We start from the raw sequence: 19,185 nt of genomic DNA, 5'->3' as shown, positions 1-19,185 counted from the left end.
ACTTTATTGTTTGGATTTGTGATCCCCAGAGGTCAGCATCGGAGGGTGGTCAGAACAGGCCCTGCAGCACTGCAGGCAGTTCTACCTGAAACTTGCTCCATTTCTCTCTCATAATCTCTCTTGCATATTTTCCTCTCATATTCGTCTTGCGACAGTCCTCGGAGGGCGGGCAGTTAGGGGAGGCGTTTCTCTGATGGCGGTGTGCCCAGGAATATGTTCCAGGACATCCTGAAAACAGCTGGTGTAGTCTGAACCACATTATAAACATAAGAATCCTGATGGATGTTGAGTTTGTGATCACCTCCAACTCCAAGATCCTTTTCGCAGACACTATTGTCAAGCTGGGTATCTCCCATCTTACACCTGTGCAATGGATTTCTCTGTCCAAAATGAAGAACTTCGCGCTTGTCTCTGTTAAATTTCATTCTGTTATTTTCTGCCCAGTTTTCGAACCTGTCAAGATCATTTTGAATGTTGTTTGAATGAATGAATGGAAAATCTTTATTGATGAAAGCGATAAGCCATCACAATTCGACATAATAAATACAAGTAAAAAGATAAGCTAAAATAAATAAGTAAGTTAAAAATAGGTAATATAGAGTAAAATTGAAAATAAAGAACACAAATGGAATATAAAGATAAAAATCATATGTAGATAAAAATCATATAAAGATAAAAATCATATGAAATCATTCCAGTATATGTACATATACTGGAATGAAATATGTTTCTGTCTTCTACAGTATTACCTATCCCACCTAATTTTGTATCACCTGCAAATTTGATCAGCGTTCATCCCTAGGTTCAATGAAGCTGACTGGCAGAGATTCAAGACAGATCAAATGGAAGGGTTTGCAAGATGAGACCAAATATGTCCTAGCAAGATGCTCTTTCTCCACCAGTGGCCAGCATGGTTTATGAAGCCATGGAGTCCCAGAGTGCAGGACATGGAATAATGGGCTCAAGTTACAGGAAGCCAGATTCCGGCTAGACATCAGGAAAAACTTCCTGACTGTTTGTGCAGTACGACAATGGAACCAGTTACCTAGGGAGGTTGTGGGCTCTCCCACACTAGAGGTCTTCAAGAGGCAGCTGGACAACCATCTGTCAGGGATGCTTTAGGGTGGATTCCTGCATTGAGCAGGGGGTTGGACTCGATGGCCTTGTAGGCTCCTTCCAACTCTGCTATTCTATGATTCTATGACAAACGCCATGGACAAACACCCAAACCAAGATGGGCTATTTCCATTCCATTTATGAAGAAATTTGCAGCTTTTGATAGTTTTTGATAAAAATTTAAAAAAGCAAACTCAGTGAAATGCTCATTCATTCCTGGTTGTGATCCAAAACATCTGGAGAGCACCAGGTTGGGGAAGGCGGATATATGCCCTTGAGAAGCCGGCTAAAAATAAATCAATAAGATACAATTGAATCAGTACACCTAGCTGATTTGGTGCATCTAGTTTGGCCCTTGGCAAGGGGACGAGTGAAGGACGTGAGTGTACGGCTGTGATGGGCCATAAATCAGCTGGTTTCAAAGGGATGCATCTTCTGAGATAATTGTGGGTGGCAACCAGAGAGATAACCTTTTCGGGTTTTTGTCCCTCCTGGGGAATGCTCCTTTCCCTCCCCCCACCCCACTCCCCGCCCCAGCAAGGCTTGCCTAGTACCAACATGATTATCTTTTCCTTGTTATCTTAAGCCATTGTAAGTTGTTGTTATTGCTGTTCTGTCTCAACTGGGATTGGTTTTGATCGCTGCCGTGCCTTTTAAAAAATGATTCTCTTGATGCATTGTGTAGGTTTTAGAGGTTGGGTAGCTAGCCACCCTGAGAACAGCTATCCTCAAGGTGCAGGATATAAATTTCATAGTGAAAATATAAAAATGAATAAAAAGCCTGAGCAAATTTAGGAGTATTTTCTTTTTTAAAAAAAGAGCCACCTGCCCCTTTTAATAAAATACTCTTGCAGAACCATTTTACCATGGCTATTCGCTTCCTGTCCTGGGGCACCTGGACCGTCTTGTAGTGACAGAACAGCTGAGTGGCTCTCGCACTTCCCAAGCGAGACCGGCTTCCTGCAGGTCCTCCGTCCCCCTCAAATAAACCTTCTCTCCCTTTGCAGTTTCAGGCCCGGTCCTATACAAAACCCCGGCACACAAGGCCTGTGTAAATAAACAGAATGAGAAGCGAGTCAATAACAGGAAACCGGCTTAGGCAGAGCAGGCAGGAGACCAGTTTAGTCAAGGCCTCATACAGCCAAGCTGCCTGTGTGTATTCAGGTTCCGTGTGCTCCTGCACGCCTCAGGAACGTGTCTCTGGAAGTTTGGGGGAAATTCTCCTCTGGGGACAATAGGCAAGGCTCCGCCTGCCCCCTTATCACGAGGATTTCTGCTTTAGCGTATGCTTGGGGTCTGCCTGCCAGATGGGGAATCCTCCAGTAGGCACGCCTGAGGTTGGAAGAGCCAAGTGACTCACCAGGAAAAAGGTCTTGGGGGCAGGGCCGGATTAAGATTTGCTATGGGGAACGGAGCAGGTTTAGAATATTCTGCATAGCGTGGAGAACGTGGATAGAGCGAGATGGTTTTTTTCCCCTCCCTCTGTTTGCAATATTAGAACTCTGAAGATCATCCAATGACACTGGACAACGGATAGACAAAAAGGAAGTTCTTCTGCGCACAGCGCATGGTTAATTTATGGAATAAGCGCATGGTTGTTTATGGTAGGGGTGAGGAACTGGATTTGGGTGGGTGGGGCCAGGTTGCATGTGTAAATGTGCATCGCCACGCCCACTGAAATCCTCACCCACCTACCCCAGGCATTTTAGCCTTTCTCCGTGCAGGAAGAGGCATGGAGTTTCACACGTCTCCCAGCACAGAGAAAGGGACTCAGCCACCTCTGGGAGGAACAGCCATTCCTTCTAGCGCTGGGCAAATCCCTGGCTTTTTGCAGCGCCCAGTGTCCTGGTGAAGCAACTTATCTCAGATCGGAGATGGCTGTAAGGATTCCCTCCAGATTTATAGACTGTTAAAATACTGGGAGAATAAAAAGGTCTTCACCTGGCGTCTAAAAGCATATAATGTAGGTGCCAAGTGAACCTCCTTAGGGAGCTCATTCCACAGCCGGGGTGCCACAGCAGAGAAGGCCCTCCTCCTGGTAGCCACCTGCCTCACTTCCTTTGGCAGGGGTTCACGGAGAAGGACCCCTGAGGATGACCTTAGGGTCCGGGCAGGTACATACGGGACCTATAACATACATATGCTATTGTGAACAGATTCCCTAAGGGATCTGGTTGGCCACTTTGGGAAGCAGCATGCTGATTTAGCGCTCATCTACACCTAAGGGTGTAGCGGGAGGGAAGGAGGGGGAGGATCGTGGAGTTACCTGTTTCCTCAATCCTCCCCCAGCGTCTATACAGCCGCACGACGTCCTGGAAGGGAAGAGGGACATTGCAGGCGCGTTATTTTATTTTTTGAAGAGGAGCTGGTTGTGCGGTGAAAAAGTAAGGAACCCCCCTGCCAAACTCCACACCCAACCACCCCGCCCTGCCACCATCCCAGGGATGGCGAAATTGCTGGGGGGGGGCACAGGCATGGAGCCACCCCACCGCAGCTCCGTGCCCATTCCAGGACCCAGGAGTCCGCACCACTCCAGCCGCGGTCCTCGGGGTTGTCCCAGGACTGTGAAAAAACCAGGAAATCTGTGGTTGCATATATACTGGGGAAAGTCTCAGTTGACCCCGGGATCCCCTGTGCGTCATTTGGATGCACAGGGATGACCTTAAGACAACACCGGGATATATGCATGGTGTAGACATGCCCCTAGATGGACCATGTGCATGACCCAACAGTGTTCTTGTTCCGTTCTTAAAATCTCAGCTTTAAACGTGTTTTGTTGTTGTTTATTCGTTCAGTCATTTCCGACCCTTCATGACTTCATGGACCAGCCCACGCCAGAGCTTTCTGTCGGCTGTCGCCACCCCCAGCTTCCCCAAGGTCAAGTCTGTCACCTCCAGAATATCATCCATCCATCTTGCCCTTGGTCGGCCCCTCTTCCTTTTGCCTTCCACTTTCCCTAGCATCAGCCTCTTCTCCAGGGTATCCTGTCTTCTCATTATGTGGCCAAAGTACTTCAGTTTTGCCTTTACTACCATTCCCTCAAGTGAGCAGTCTGGCTTTATTTCCTGGAGTATGGACTGGTTTGATCTTCTTGCAGTCCACGGCACTCTCAGAATTTTCCTCCAACACCACAGTTCAAAAGCATCTATCTTCCTTCGCTCAGCCTTCCTTATGGTCCAGCTCTCGCAGCCATAGGTTACTACAGGGAATACCATTGCCTTAACTATGTGGACTTTTGTTGTCAGTGTGGTGTCTCTGCTCTTAACTATTTTATCAAGATTTGTCATTGCTCTCCTCCCAAGAAGTAAACATCTTCTGATTTCCTGGCTGCAGTCAGCGTCTGCAGTAATCTTTGCGGCCAGAAATACAAAGTCTGTCACTGCCTCCACGTTTTCTCCCTCTATTTGCCAGTTATCAATCAAGCTAGTTGCCATAATCTTGGTTTTTTTGAGGTTTAACTGCAACCCAGCTTTTGCACTTTCTTCTTTCACCTTTGTCATAAGGCTCCTCAGCTCCTCCTCGCTTTCAGCCATCAAAGTGGTGTCATCTGCATATCTGAGGTTGTTAATGTTTCTTCCTGCAATTTTAACTCCAGCCTTGGATTCGTCAAGCCCAGCACGTCGCATGATGTGTTCTGCATACAAGTTAAATAGATAAGGTGAGAGTATACAGCCCTGCCGTACTCCTTTCCCAATCTTAAACCAGTCCGTTGTTCCGTGGTCTGTTCTTACCGTTGCTACTTGTTCGTTATACAGATTCCTCAGGAGGCAGACAAGATGACTTGGTATCCCCATACCACCAAGAACTTGCCACAGTTTGTTATGATCCACACAGTCAAAGGCTTTAGAATAGTCGATAAAACAGAAATAGATGTTTTTCTGGAACTCCCTGGCTTTCTCCATTATCCAGCGGATATTGGCAATTTGGTCTCTAGTTCCTCTGCCTTTTCTAAACCCAGCTTGTACATCTGGCAATTCTCGCTCCATGAATTGCTGGAGTCTAGCTTGCAGGATCTTGAGCATTACCTTGCTGACATGTGAAATAAGTGCCACTGTCCGATAGTTTGAACATTCTTTAGTGTTTCCCTTTTTTGTTATGGGGATATAAGTTGATTTTTTCCAGTCTGATGGCCATTCTTGTGTTTTCCAGATTTGCTGGCATATGGCATGCATCACCTTGACAGCATCATCTTGCAATATTTTAAACAGTTCAGCTGAGATACCGTCGTCTCCTGCTGCCTTGTTATTAGCAAAGCTTCTTAAGGCCCATTCGACCTCACTCTTCAGGATGTCTGGCTCTAACTCACTGACCACACCGTCTGAGCTATCCCCGATATTATTATCCTTCCTATACAGATCTTCCGTATATTCTTGCCACCTTTTCTTGATCTCTTCTGTTTCTGTTAGGTCCTTGCCATCTTTGTTTTTGATCATACCCATTTTTGCCTGGAATTTACCTCCGATGTTTCTAATTTTCTGGAACAGGTCTCTTGTCCTTCCTATTCTATTGTCTTCTTCCACTTCCGCACATTGCTTGTTTAAAAATAATTCCTTATCTCTTCTGGCTAACCTCTGGAATTTTGCATTTAATTGGGCATATCTCCCCCTATCACTGTTGCCTTTTGCTTTCCTTCTTTCTTGGGCTACTTCCAGTGTCTCAGCAGACAGCCATCTTGCCTTCTTGGTTTTCTTTTTCTTTGGGATGTTTTTTGTTGCCACCTCTTGGACAATTTTGCGAACTTCTGGCCATAGTTCTTCCGGGACCCTATCTACTAAATCTAGTCCCTTAAATCTGTTCTTCACTTCATATTTTTAGATACTTGCACAGCCGTTGTCGTCCTCTGTTGGTTTTACTTTATTATATATATTTTTAAAGACAGTTCTGCAGCTGGTTTAATTTTGCTTTAGATTCTGCATTGTTTTAGTACATTTATATATTTTCCAGGTTTTTGGTTTTTTTTAACATTCATTTTGTGAACTGCTCAAGAGAGCTTTGGCTTTTGAGCAGCATAGATGTGCAGTACATGAAATAAAATAAATACGTCTTTGTTTGTAGAACCTTGGTAGTAAACACAAGTACCATTGTGCGTTAAAAGTTACAATTCCGTGACCAAATCTTGGAAACTGGTGTGGTGTAGTGACTCAGGGCCAAGCTAGACGTACTGCAAGAGATCTGTAATCACATCTTTTTCTTTACTTCAAAGTAGCTGCAAAAGAGCTACTGACTGTTAGATCAGTATGACAATGGAACCAACTGGCTAGGGAGGTCATGGGCTCTCTCACACTAGAGGCCTTCAAGAGGCAGTTGGACAACCATCTGTCAGGGATGCTTTAGGGTGGATTCCTGCATTGAGAAGGGGTTGGACTCGATGGCCTTATAGGCCCCTTCCAACTCTACTGTTCTATGGTTCTATGGTTCTATATTGGGGAAGCAGTTCTGGGTGGATCAATCTTCTCCCCCATGCAATTCCCTCAATTGAAATCACCCTCTCTTCAGGTTGCTATTGGTGGTGGGGAAAATCCATGGGCAGTATATGAACTTGGTTGTTCTCTCCCACCCACCCCACCCCCACCTGGCCCTCCACTCTAGAACAGCTGTTGCAGTAACCTGGGGTGCTTCCAGACAGAGGGATCCTAGTACTACTAGAAGGCAATTGCAGCTCTTCTGACTTTTATCGAATTATTTGTGGGCTAGAAAAACACAGAAGTGCTGGGAAAACATGGGAGGGCTATAAGTGGAAGCCACCGTCATCTGGACCCTCCATAAAATTTTGCAAATGAGGGCCAAAACAGATATGACTTTAGATGTGTGTCTAGAAGTGACATCGTTTTTACTCTAGGTACAGATGCTGGGGAAATTCGAGACAGAATAATATGAGTTCAGATTTCTAAGAATCTGACCTGCGGAATCTGTTGCGGACAGGCCTCCCCGGGCCACGCAGTCTGCGGTCTTCCAGATTATTATAATTTTTTTACTTGCCCTTTTTCAGTTTCAGGCAAAGCCTTTGAACTTGCTATTAGGGCTGTGCTCCGCTCCGTTTTGGATCCCTGAATCTGAAGCGGAGCGGGCCGATCCGGACCTCTGAAGCCCGGTTCCGAAGCGGATCAGGGGAAGTCTGAATCAGCGTGAAGCAGTTCGGAACAGTCCAAATCACTTCGGACCGTTCTGAAGCTCCGGATGCAAGTGGGGGGGGGGGAGGGAGGCTTACCTGGCGCTGCCGCAGTCTGTGCGGTGACGGTGGCGGAGCCAGGTAAGGGGGCAGGGGGGAGGGTCCCCAAAGCGGTTCGGGGTGGTGGTGCACAGCCTTTACTGCCTTAGAGCTGTTTTATGCCTTTGTGCCTTAGAGCTGTTTTAGCTTGGTAGATCTCTTTCATATTTGTCATTTGATACCTTAGTCTTTGCTCTTTTCAGCTGTGCTTGCTTCTCTTATTTTTTGTTTAAGGGCACCTTTACATTAAGAGGAAATCATGTTGCTTACTCGGGGCATTTGTGCTTCCTGGTTTTTGGTGCAATTGTTATGGGTTGCATTACATGGACTGAGAGGGATGACCACTTGGTTTGAATTGAATACTTCCCTTCTAAGCATGCTCTGTTCACTTCCATTGAGACAGCACCATCTAGTGTCTGAATATTCTCCACCCCCCAATGTCACCACTTTAAACGTGGTTCTTTTCATGATGGAATTTCCAACAGATGCCACGGGAGACGTCTTTTAAAAGACCCACGAACCTTCGTGAGTGGCCAATCACAAGCGTGCAATAACTCACTCGTTGAATTATGTTTAACTGGATTTGATGGTGCTTTGTTTTGTACTCACGTACATTGAACCGGGAGCTTCAGCCATAGGGCGATTCGCAGATTGAACGAATGAATGCGGGAGTGACTAAAAATGCTCGAATATATGAAGGTAACTTCCTATATGTCTAAGTCAGTGGCCAAGGACATAACCGGGGCTGCTTTCTCTCCTGCTGCACCCTCGCTTCTCCTCCTGTCCTGCCTGCAAGAGAAGAGGATGGGTGTGGAGGGGCAGATGGAACAACCGGGAAGGAAACACCGGAGCTGCATCCTCTCATGCTGCTTTGGACTTATTCAAGGCACAGACAGGATTTCTCTATGTTGACACTTGGCAGCCCCGACTCGGGCTTGTCTGAGCCCCCCACCCCAGGCTGTGTTCCGAATTCCAAGTGAAACTGCATCTGATGTGTCTGACTCTCTTTTGAAAGTGGGGCTGCGGCCCCTTAATTATTTAGGCGCCTTGGAAAAAAAGTTTCCCCATCACTGCTGTAATGGATTTTTGGTGTTTTTTTTTTTTTTTTTTGAGTCCATGCGTTTTTCATTAACATAGTTTCCCTTTTCAACAAATGAGCCAAAATCCTTGCTCTGTGTGTGTGTCTGTGAGAGAGAGAGAGAGAGAGAGAGAGAGAGAGAGAGAGAGAGTGTGCTCTCATATGAGCTCAACCCCCCACCTACAGATGCTGGAAAATGATGGAGGTTGAAGATGATTTTGTGCAGACTCAGAGGAGTTGTCCGCCGTTCTGGTCTTCGTAGCCCATGTTTCATTGGACCTCCATGCGGGGCATGGAACCATTTCCCCTTGTTACCTTTGAGCCTCTGTTATCTGCGCCTCTAACCCTGCTTGACACTTTGGCCTCATAAACGTGGCCTGGGGGTGTTGTTTATTGCCAAAGTAAATGCAGTCGATTACAAGAATGTCGTTAAAAGATGCCGGTAATGGGATGCCAAGGCGGGGGATGTATAGTGAAGAGAAGCAGTCACTGAAGCTCCAGGCCACCCCACCAACAACTCCATCTCATCCTTTTTTTCTACGTATTTGCAAAGTTATGGCCTGCTTTCCGCCCCGGAATGGTCCTCAGAGCGGTTCACGCGAATGACAAAACGGCCATTGAAAAAGGACATCCTTTAAAGCAAATGCAATGAATCTGGGAAAGATTGAAACCCTAGAAATGGCTTCAGCGATCCTTGCTTCAAGAAGTATCCAACCCTCCTGTAAATACACGAGATCTGCAGGATTGCTTCTTAGTTCATCTTGTTGAGAGACGAAAATGTAGAACAGAGCATATCAAACACTAAACATTCCCCAATGCTACATGCCAAGCAAGGAATACAAGGTAGAGGAAAAGGTCTGAGACTGAACTGGTGCTGGTAGTGGGGCTGAGAGCATTTCAAGGACAGCCTTCCCCAACCGGGTGTTGTAGTTTTGGACTACAACACCCATCAGCCCCACCCAGCAATGACCAATGGTCAGCAATCCTGGGAGTGTCTCCGGATTGCTGACTGCTTGCCATGCTGATTGGGGCTAATGGGACTGTCCCAAGATTGCTGACCGTTGGCCATGCTGGCTGTGATTGATAGGTGTTGTTGTCCAAACCCCAGAGAGCACTAGGTTGGGGAAGGCTAATCAAAGATTTTCCTTCCAGGCCAGCGCGATGTAGATTCTTTCTCCTGGACGCTGGCGGTAGATCAGACAGAATGCTGATTTCATCTTAGCCGGCCTGCTCCTTGCCTTTTTAGGGAGGCTGTCTGGATTTTACGGCAGAAACTTGGATGGTCCCTAGTTGTCTAAAGCCAAGCATCCCCCTTGTGAACTCATCCTCCCACAACCATGGATGTTTTAGCTCTAGATGGCCGACCCAGGTCACGTCTCCGTTCCTGACTAAACGGCCAGACTGCATGTGTGTTTGTCAGGAGTGATAGCTTTAAGTGGACCTCTTTCATGGTGAGTGAAACAATGCCTTGGTGACATTAGAGGAGTGTGGGTTGCACTGCAGAAAGATGATTTGCTCTCCGCTGCAGAGCCCACGTCCACGATGTATCATCATAAGAAGAGCCCCACCGATCAAAGGTCTATCTAGTCCTGCATCCAGATTGTCAGTGTAGCCCACCAGAAGAAGACCACATCTTCATCCTGCTGGCTCAGGGCAAGGAGGTGTGGCCACGGGGTAATTGCTTGTCCAATCGGCCTTGAGTGGGAGGAGCAGTTTCCTGCTGCAAACGAGAACAGCCCAATGGGAGAAGAAGTATTTATTTTGTTTTATTTCCGTCTCTGGGCGGTTCACAAAAATTAAAACCACAAGGCATAGCATAAAAATATAAAATAATGGAAGCTTTAAACCACAATATAAAAGGACAACCGGAATAAAGCCAAACAGCAATGCAGAGAATTGAAATACTGATTTAAAATACAGAGTAAAAGCAGCAGAGCTAAAAGGAATACAATGCTAAAATACTGGGAAAATCAAAAGCTCTTCACGTGGCACTGACAGGAGTACAATGTAGGTGGCAGGCGAACCTCATACCCCAGCCAGGGTGCCACAGCAGAAAAGGCCCTCTCCAGACAGACAGGTGATAGTACCAGAGGTATTGTGCCGTAATGTCTGGGGCCAGTGAGCATGAATGCACACAGGTCAGAGGAAATAGTTAATGGAACAAATAGGGGGAAGTAGAGGTTAGGCTTCCCTATTGTTCGGGGAGGAAATTCCAGCTACTGCTGCCAGACAGGACACCTCCTCTTGCCAGCTGCCCTGAGGCCACACAAGAAGATGCAAACGCTGTGGAATACACAGCGGATGTGTGGAGTTGAGCCGGGCCTTATGGAGGCAGGCTGTGCATCAGAATTGGCTCTCAGAGAAGCGACTTCCGGTTCTTCAAATCTCAAATCGGACGACTCCTAGCGCTGCCAGGCTGAAGACGCCACGCAGCTATTTTGCCTTTTCCTCCTGAAAAGTTTTTCCATAGTAAGAAAATAATAATAATAATAATAATAATAATAATAATAATAATAATAATAATAATAATAATAAAAAAAAGAAGAATGGTGGTGGGGTAACGCGGGAGGGTTACATACGGAAGGTGACGGTGCTTGCAAAATTCAGTGGATGGGACCGTGTGATTGCACAATAAAAAGCTCATCTGGACGCACCCTTTATACCTAAGGAGACATTTTTTGCCAGAGCCCCCAATAACCTCCCCGTTTGTAGTGCTGCCACTGGCAGAGTTAGTCTGTAGTGGCCTTTTTAGGAGCCTTTCATTTTCTGCTAGGGTGGGAACTTATCTCTTGCCCATAATTGCGCAAATGCATCACCCAAAAAGAGGAGAAATGGTTTCCATAAAACGGGCATATGCTAATTTCATAGAATCCTAGAATAGTAGAGTTTGAAGGGGCCCTCAAGGCCATCGTCCAACCCCCTGCTCAATGCAGGAATCCACCCTAAAGCATCCCTGACAGATGCTTGTCCAGCTGCCTCTTGAATGCCTCTAGTGTGGGAGAGCCCACCACCTCCCTAGGTAACTGGTTTCATTGTCGTACTGCTCTAACAGTCAGGAAGTTTTTCCTGGCGTCCAGCTGGAATCTGGCTTCCTGTAACTTCAGCCCATTATTCCTTGTCCTGCACTCTGGGATGATCGAGAAGAGATCCTGGCCCTCCTCTGTGTGACAACCTTTTAAGTATTTGAAGAGTGCTGTCATGTCTCCCCTCAATCTTCTCTTCTCCAGGCTAAAAATGCCGAGTTTTTTCAGTCTCTCTTCATAGGGCTTTGTTTCCAGACCCCTGATCATCCTGGTTGCCCTCCTCTGAACACACTCAAGCTTGTCTGTGTCCTTCTTGAATTGTGGAGCCCAGAACTAGACGCAATATTCTAGATGAGGTCTAACCAGGGCTGAATAGAGAGGGACCAGTACCTCCCATGATTTGGAAGCTATACTTCTGTTAATGCAGCCCAAAATAGCATTTGCCTTTCTTGCAGCCATATCGCACTGTTGGCTCATATTCAGCTTGTGATCTACAATAATTCCAAGATCCTTCTCGTTTGTAGTATTGCTGAGCCAAGTATCCCCCCATCTTGCAACTGTGCATTTGGTTTCCATTTCCTAGATGTAGAACTTGGCATTTATCCCTATTAAATTTCATTCTGTTGTTTTCAGCCCAGCACTCCAGCCTATCAAGATCACTTTGAAGTTTGTTTCTGTCTTCCAGGGTATTAGCTATCCCACCCAATTTTGTGTCATCTGCAAATTTGATTAGCGTTCCCTGCACCTCCTCATCCAAATCATTAATAAAAATGTTGAAGAGCATATGAATGCATATGTAGAGAGCATTGTTATCCTGTAAATATAAAGTCTACTTCATAGCGGGAAGTCTATGACCCAGGGATGAACAGACTCACCTCCAACCAGTTCCGGTGAAAGCTCACTAAGTTTCTGCCGCTGCCCATGCCTAACATCTCTTGTTGAAAGTCGTCCGAGCAGGATTCTCTTAGAGCTCAGACAAGCTCGTATACAGGCAATGGTAGCATACTCCGTGTGTGGCAAACAAAACATACGCTAAAAGCTGGGGTGTGCATGTGTGTGTGAGCGGGGGAGACGTCCATGTTTCATATGCAGTGGGATACATTTATACAAGAAAAAAAACAAGTGTTGAGGCTTCACTGACAATCAGAATTTATCTTTCTGCCTTTTCCTGCGAAGTGGCTGAATGAGTGCTCTGTGTGAGCACAAGGCAAAAGACTCCATTGGAGCCTTCTAAAAGTGACCAGTGTGTGCTCAGTGATTTCCACAACCTTTCTTTCATTGATTAGGCAGAGACCTAAATGTCAGGAAGCTGGAAGGGTTCTCTGAACTTTATTTTATTTTATTTTTTCTTCCCCTGATCTCTTCCTGATGTATTATTATTATTATTATTATTATTTTATTTTATTATTGGATTTTTTAAAAAAACCTTTTTGATTCGCAAGGCAAAGATTGCAACAATTAAGGCCACAATCCTGCACACACTTTCCTGGAAGGAAGTCTAATTGAACTGGGGCATACTTCTGAGTAGACGTGCACAGGATTGCATTCAAATACATCATGCCATGCTGCATTGAAGGCATAAGGGCACAAGTTGCAGTGCCGGCACTAGGGCTTTTGGGTGTGTTGTGGGGAGGCGGTTGGACAAGGCACCCTCAAGGGGCCCCTATCCCCAGTGAGCAGGCCTTCTCCCCGCCATTGTCACCAGCTGTTATTGCTCCTCTTTATCTGCTGTTGTCATTGTTTTGCTTTTGCTTGCTTGCTTGTCGCTCTTCCTCCTCCTTATCATTACCATTGTCTTAGCCAGAATGGGAAGCAGGTGAACAAGTAGGTTGAAATGCTGAAGAGGAAGAGCAATCCCAGGGGGCTCTTGTGAGGGGGCCCTGTTGGGTTGCGCTCCCTCAGCAATCGTCCAACCATCATGCCTATCCTTGATGCTGACGCTGCTGGGAATAGAGGAAAGACTTAATCTGGTGTGGAAAAGATGACAACATTGGCGTTTACTGCCTCTTCTACTGGAGGTAGCACATAGCTCTCAGGACTAGTAGCCCTTGATAGTCCTCTCCTCCTGGAATTTATCCACCCCCTTTTAAAGGCATCCAAATTGGTGGCCGTCACTACATCTTGTGTTGTGTGAAGAAGTCCTTTTTATCTGTCCTGAATCTTCCACCCATCAGCTTCATGGGATGACCCCGGGTTCTAGAATTATGAGAGAGAGAGAGAGAGAGAGATGTCTCTGTAGCCACGTTCTCCACACCATGCATCACTTTGTACGTGTCCAAAGGTACGGAACTTGGCAACTAAGGCCACAGAGGTGCATGGACACCAAAGGGGAATAGCTCAACCCAGAAGATGCAGAGTGTATGGGAGTGAAGGTAGTTTACCTCTGGATGGCCCAAGAGGGGACAGTTTCACCTCCCAAATTGACGGTGACCTGTAGGGCTCATTGCATTGTCATGGTAGCTGCTAGAAGGCTCAGAGAGAGAGAGAGAGAGAGAGAGAGAGAGAGAGAGAGAGAGAGAGAGAGAGAACACCCCCTTGATGGAAGGGGACAGGCTGAATTGGCTTATGACTGTGAACCGTCAAAAGCACGGGGACTTCTTGGTGGCCCTAATGGCTCAAGGTGGTGTCTGTGAGTGCTAATTGCTCATTGAGAGAGCTTTTAATGAGAGGATGGGGGGGAGGTGCTTGTCCTTTCCCCCTCTCCTTTCAGAACTGCTGGCTTGCTGCTCCTTGGTCCAAAGCCAAAAAGAAGGCCGCTTTTGTGGTCAGCTAAACTGTTTATTTTGGGATAAAGAGACTAGAAAAAGCCCTGAGCTCTGGTGCTGCCAAAAACCCTGACTCGGCCAGGGGCAGACAGGCAGGAGAGACACTTGAACTGTGCACTTGTGGGATAAAGGGACTTGATTGGCCAGGAACGTCTCCCAGCAGTGAGGGTGAGTTTGAGCAATTTGGCAGGCAGCTGGATGGGTTAGCAGCTCTGAGGACGGTCTGAGCCTCCTGAGGACTAGCGGCGTAGAAGGGGGCACAAACCACTCTCCAAGATGAGGCCCAGTTTTTAAAAGCGGATTGGACAGATTTGTCGAGGAGGAGGAAGGTTCTATCAACAGACGTTAGCCACGATGCTGAGATAGAACCTCCAGGTTGATCACTGGTACACCTAGCGGGTGGCCATATCACACCAACTTTAAAATCACTTCACTGGCTGCCATTTAGTTTCCGGGTGAAGTATAAAGTGCGGGTTATCACCTTTAAAGCCCTACATGGTTTGGGTCCAGGTTACCTGCAGGATCACCTTCTCCCATACAGTCCGCCCCACACATTCAGGTCCTTTGGGAAGCATCTACTCCAGTCAGCCACAGCTAGGCTGACAACTATTACCCAGAGGACCTTTTCTTCTGCCCTCAGACTGTGGAATGGCCTGCCGGAGGAGGTTCGTCGGCTTCATACTCTCTCTGAGTTTAAGACAACCATGAAGACTAGTCTCTTCCGGCAGGCCTACCCAGATGAATTTTAAACCTAAGAATTTTAAGATGTTGTGATTGTTATTTTTAATATTGTATTAGTTTTATATGCTCTTTTAACCAGTTTTATGTATTATATTGTATTTAATGTTGTTCCCCGCCTCGAGCCTGGATACCTCAGGGTTGTCAAAATGTTTTTTACTGGAGGAACAAATTCAGTTCTGGAGAAGCTGTCAAGGGCCGCATGGCAGTGGTGGGCGGAGTGAAAGCAAAGGGGGTGGGACCCAAATGCAGGCATGTTTTAGTTTAAAGCTGTAACTGCCAGTCACTAAGCTTTAGGACAGGCATTTCATCCTTTTGCAATGGGGGTGGTGGTGGGAAAATGCCTAAAGCTGGGACACCACCAGATGATGGGTGGTCAGTAGAAAGGAGGTTGGGCCTGGGGAAGTGGGTGTGGTCATTGGTAGAGCCCCAGTGGGCTCGATTTGCCCTGCCCCCCCAGCGGCCCTGAGGTTCAATACCCCTGGCAGATGTGCTCTAGTGCAAAGGTTAGTAGAATGTAGTTATTGCATCTTGTAGATCTCTGAGTGATTTGCACTAAATGGCAAGAATGTCTGACTAGAGATATGAAGACCCAGGGGAAAAACTGGGAAAATTCGGGGGGAAATCCGGAAAAAAAAATGTGTGTGGGAGGAACATTTCTTTCCAAGGATTGTTTTACTTTTGTTTTTCTGAAAAATTGGAAAAATTAAACAGGTTTGGATTATAAAATATACATTTTTTAGAATTTAAGACAAAACTATATATTGTTACCTATAATTTGGGTTGTCATTACTTGCAAACCTAGCTATTGAGGTTTTGGCGATGCACTTATTCTTTTAGTGCAATTGATTAATTCATTGATTGATTAATAATAATATTTAGCGCTTTCTAACAAAGCGCTGTACATGAGATAAAATAGGTCAGGGAGTTTACAAAAATGGAATAAATACAATAATTTTAATAAAAGACCTAGCTGAAATTAAAAGAATATAACAACAAACCCTTAAACACCATATAAAATGGAACGTGGCCACCACAAAAACCATCAGCATGTTTTCATTGATTAAAAGAATCATTAAAAGTATAAATCTGGTCCTGATCTGGCAAAAGAGATCTGTGTATGGAAGCACCCCTTTCTTATACTTTGACAATGGAGAAGCACATCTGGTTCTATGGTCCCATCTGCAGTATGATATTTATCCAAGCCCTGTTGAACTTCTTCGATGCATCTTTGCAAACTGAATAGGCAAGCTTACTAGTTCGTAAGCATGTTTACTTGCCCATGATCACAGTTGGATCAGGGCCACAGCCGTAAGGGTATTTTAAACCCCATGTATAAAATGGATGGAAAACAACAATCCAGGCCCCCTGTGACTTCTTCAAGTACAATGTTTATGCTTTATTATGCCAATCTATTTCGATTTTGCCTTGCTTTGCAAGCTTCTAGTTTATTTTGAATGGAAGCAATAAGTAAGCAATAAATGCATAAACAACACCACATTTACCATAAACATGGCCCAAAGGATGGTGGTGTTAGGTCTAGTCATGGATTTGGGGAACGTGGTGGATAGGGTATGTGAATATGTGGTGGGAAGGTAGTCCACTAGACAGACTGTTCAGTTGCACCATGTCCTGCTTGTGGTTCCCTGGTTGACAGCTGGCTGACCACTGTGTGAACAGAGTGTTGAACTAGGTGGACTCCTGGTCTGATCCAGCATGGCTCTTCCTATGTCCTTGTGTTTGAATAATACCTCCCTTATCTGCTATGCATACATTCTTTGGCCTTAGACAAATTGCTGACTTTCAGCCTCCGTTTCCCCTCTGTAAAATCTTACCGTCACTCACAGAGCTGATTTGGAAGCAAACACAGTAACGGCTGGAGAAACACTTTGCAAATTGGACTATTTATCAGTGATGAGTAGTTGGATGAGGGCATCTTTGTACTGATGGTCATTTCACACATTTATCCTATGGGCTTTGTGTCGTAGGATCGTACAATGGTACAACCCCCTGCTCAATGCAGGAATCCACCTTAAAGCTTACCTGACAGATGGCTGTCCAGCTGCCTCTTGAATGCCTCTAGTGTGGGAGAGCCCACCACTTCCCTAGATCATTGCTTCCGTTGTCATACTGCTCTAACAGGAGGTTTTTCCTGATGTCCAGCCGGAATCTGGCTTTCTGTAACTTGAGCCCATTAGTCTGTGTCCCCCACTCTGGGATGATCAAGAATAGATTCTCTGCTCTATTCCCCCTCCCTGAAAATATCTGAGTGTGACTAATGAACCCACCACTGAGGACTGTACCCCTAACCCGCCCCTTTAAGTCCTGGCTGCTTGGTTAACGTAGGATGAATAATTCTCTCTCTCTCTCATTCTCTCTCCCTCTCTCCAGGCTTTTGAGCAACAACAAGATCGCAACATTAAAAAACGGCTCTTTCTTTGGACTGCTTGCTCTCGAGAAGCTGTAAGTGCTGATCTCTGCCGTTGTATACTCTGGGCACTTCTGGACTCCCTAATGAAAGATTGGGGCATTATCAATCGAAATTAAGCCAAGCCGAAGTCAGGGTGGGTGGGGAGGAAACTTTGAATGTCTGCAGTGAGATCTGAGGGAATCTACACGTCGTACTGAGAGCGCTTGCATGCGCCCCCAAAATGATGGTGTAGATTCTGCCTACCTGCAGCCCAGAAGAGACTGAGGAGGCGGCGGCTGGGGAATCCGGCCCCGTCCTTGCTGCCGCCGCCTCCCCGCCGGCCTCCTGCTGCCGGGGTAAGAGCGACCCGGGTCGGAGAGCTCGGCTTCCGCTTCCACCGAGCTCTCCGACCCGGGTCGCTCTTACCCCGGCAGCAGGAGGCCGGCGGGGAGGTGGCAGCGGCGGCGGCAACAAGGACGCGGCCGGATTCCCCAGCTGCCGCCTCCTCCGTCTCTTCTGGGCTGCAGGTAGGCAGAATCTACACCATCGTTTGGGGGGCATACTGGGGGCGCATGCAAGCGCCCTCAGTACGACGTGTAGATTCCTTCCTGGAGAGCTACCAGAGGGGAGAGGATGGGAGCATTTGAATTTTGGGATTCTTGATGGAGCACAAGCAACGAAGAGCCTTGCCGTACCTTGATGGCCACCAATTTGCATGGCTTTAAAAGTGGGGTTGGATGGATTCCTGGAGGAGAAGGCTATCGATGGCTACAGGATCAGAGGCAATAAGCCTGTATACACTAGTTGCTGGGGGACATGGGTCGGAGGGTGCTGTTGCACCATGTCCTGCTTTGTTGGTCCCTGGTCAACAGCTGGTTGGCCACTGTGTGAACAGAGTGCTGGACTGGGTGGACTCTTGGTCTGATCCAGCAGGGCTCTTCTTATGTTGTTACCTGGTTAACACATTTATTTTGGCATAGCCCGCTTTATCAGACGCATGGAGCGTTGACTGAAACTTTTAGGTTTTTTTATTCAGTATGTATGTCTGTGGTGGTGATGGGGGATTGTAGACAGTGAGGTCAGAAGGAAATTCAATGCTGAAACTACCATTGGTGACAATCACATTCTTAACGGTGGCCATTCGCAGTACAGTTGCTGCTGATAACACCAACGTCCTGGCAATTAACGTGTGTAGGATTTACTTAATGCTTGCATGTTTGTGTCACGTGCCCTGTCGTTGTTTTTGCTGGAATAGACTCACACAATGACCCTTTGGAAATTGATTAAGCAAATGGGGGTGGGGGCTAGGAGCAGCAGCTGCTTTACCTGGGCTGCCTTCAGGTGTGTTTTTGCCTTGCCCTGCCCATCTCCAGACTATATATCTGTCTAGAGGTTGTTTCTTAGCTGGAGGATCAAGGCGAATGACGAAGTTGAAAAGTCTATTGGCCTTGGATGTATGATTATTTGGGCCAGGTTCCCACATTGTTATTGTGCTTTTACTTTGCAATAGTTCATTTAACTTCACAGTTGTTGTTGTTTTACGTTTTAAGCTATTTTAAAGTTTTCTGCCTCTCTTCCTCTCGTCCCCCTTTTCCTTTTAAAGTGTATTGGAGTGAATTCAGAGTGACCAGGACACCATAGTAGTAACCAGGGCCCAGAAAGGGCAAAAGAGATTTAAAGAACCTCTCCCTGTACCTACACAGAGGTCAATATTGGAATATTGTCTACCAGTAGAATCTGAAGATAAAGCAAATGAAGGATGCATTTGAGCCCATGATTTCAAACATCGGTAGTTTGCTCTGAGTCTGGTGTTTCTTGGCTTCTCGGTTCATTATTCAACTCAGAGC

General features: G+C 46.4%; 1 protein-coding gene across 1 annotated transcript in view; it reads left to right on the top strand.

The window, feature by feature from the left end:
* Nucleotides 1–19,185, top strand: part of ADGRA2 (adhesion G protein-coupled receptor A2) — a 101,083-nt gene that overhangs the window by 16,435 nt on the left and 65,463 nt on the right. The window contains exon 2 of the mRNA XM_063139215.1: nucleotides 17,320–17,391. The gene's annotated coding sequence lies outside the window, so the exon portion shown is untranslated. The remainder of the gene's footprint in view (nucleotides 1–17,319; nucleotides 17,392–19,185) is intronic.

This window comes from Elgaria multicarinata, chromosome 12, assembly GCF_023053635.1.
Source record: "Elgaria multicarinata webbii isolate HBS135686 ecotype San Diego chromosome 12, rElgMul1.1.pri, whole genome shotgun sequence".
In the NCBI taxonomy this organism is placed as follows: domain Eukaryota; kingdom Metazoa; phylum Chordata; class Lepidosauria; order Squamata; family Anguidae; genus Elgaria; species Elgaria multicarinata.
The sequence above is the reverse complement of the archived record's forward strand: the minus strand, read 5'-3'. Positions and strand labels throughout refer to the sequence as shown.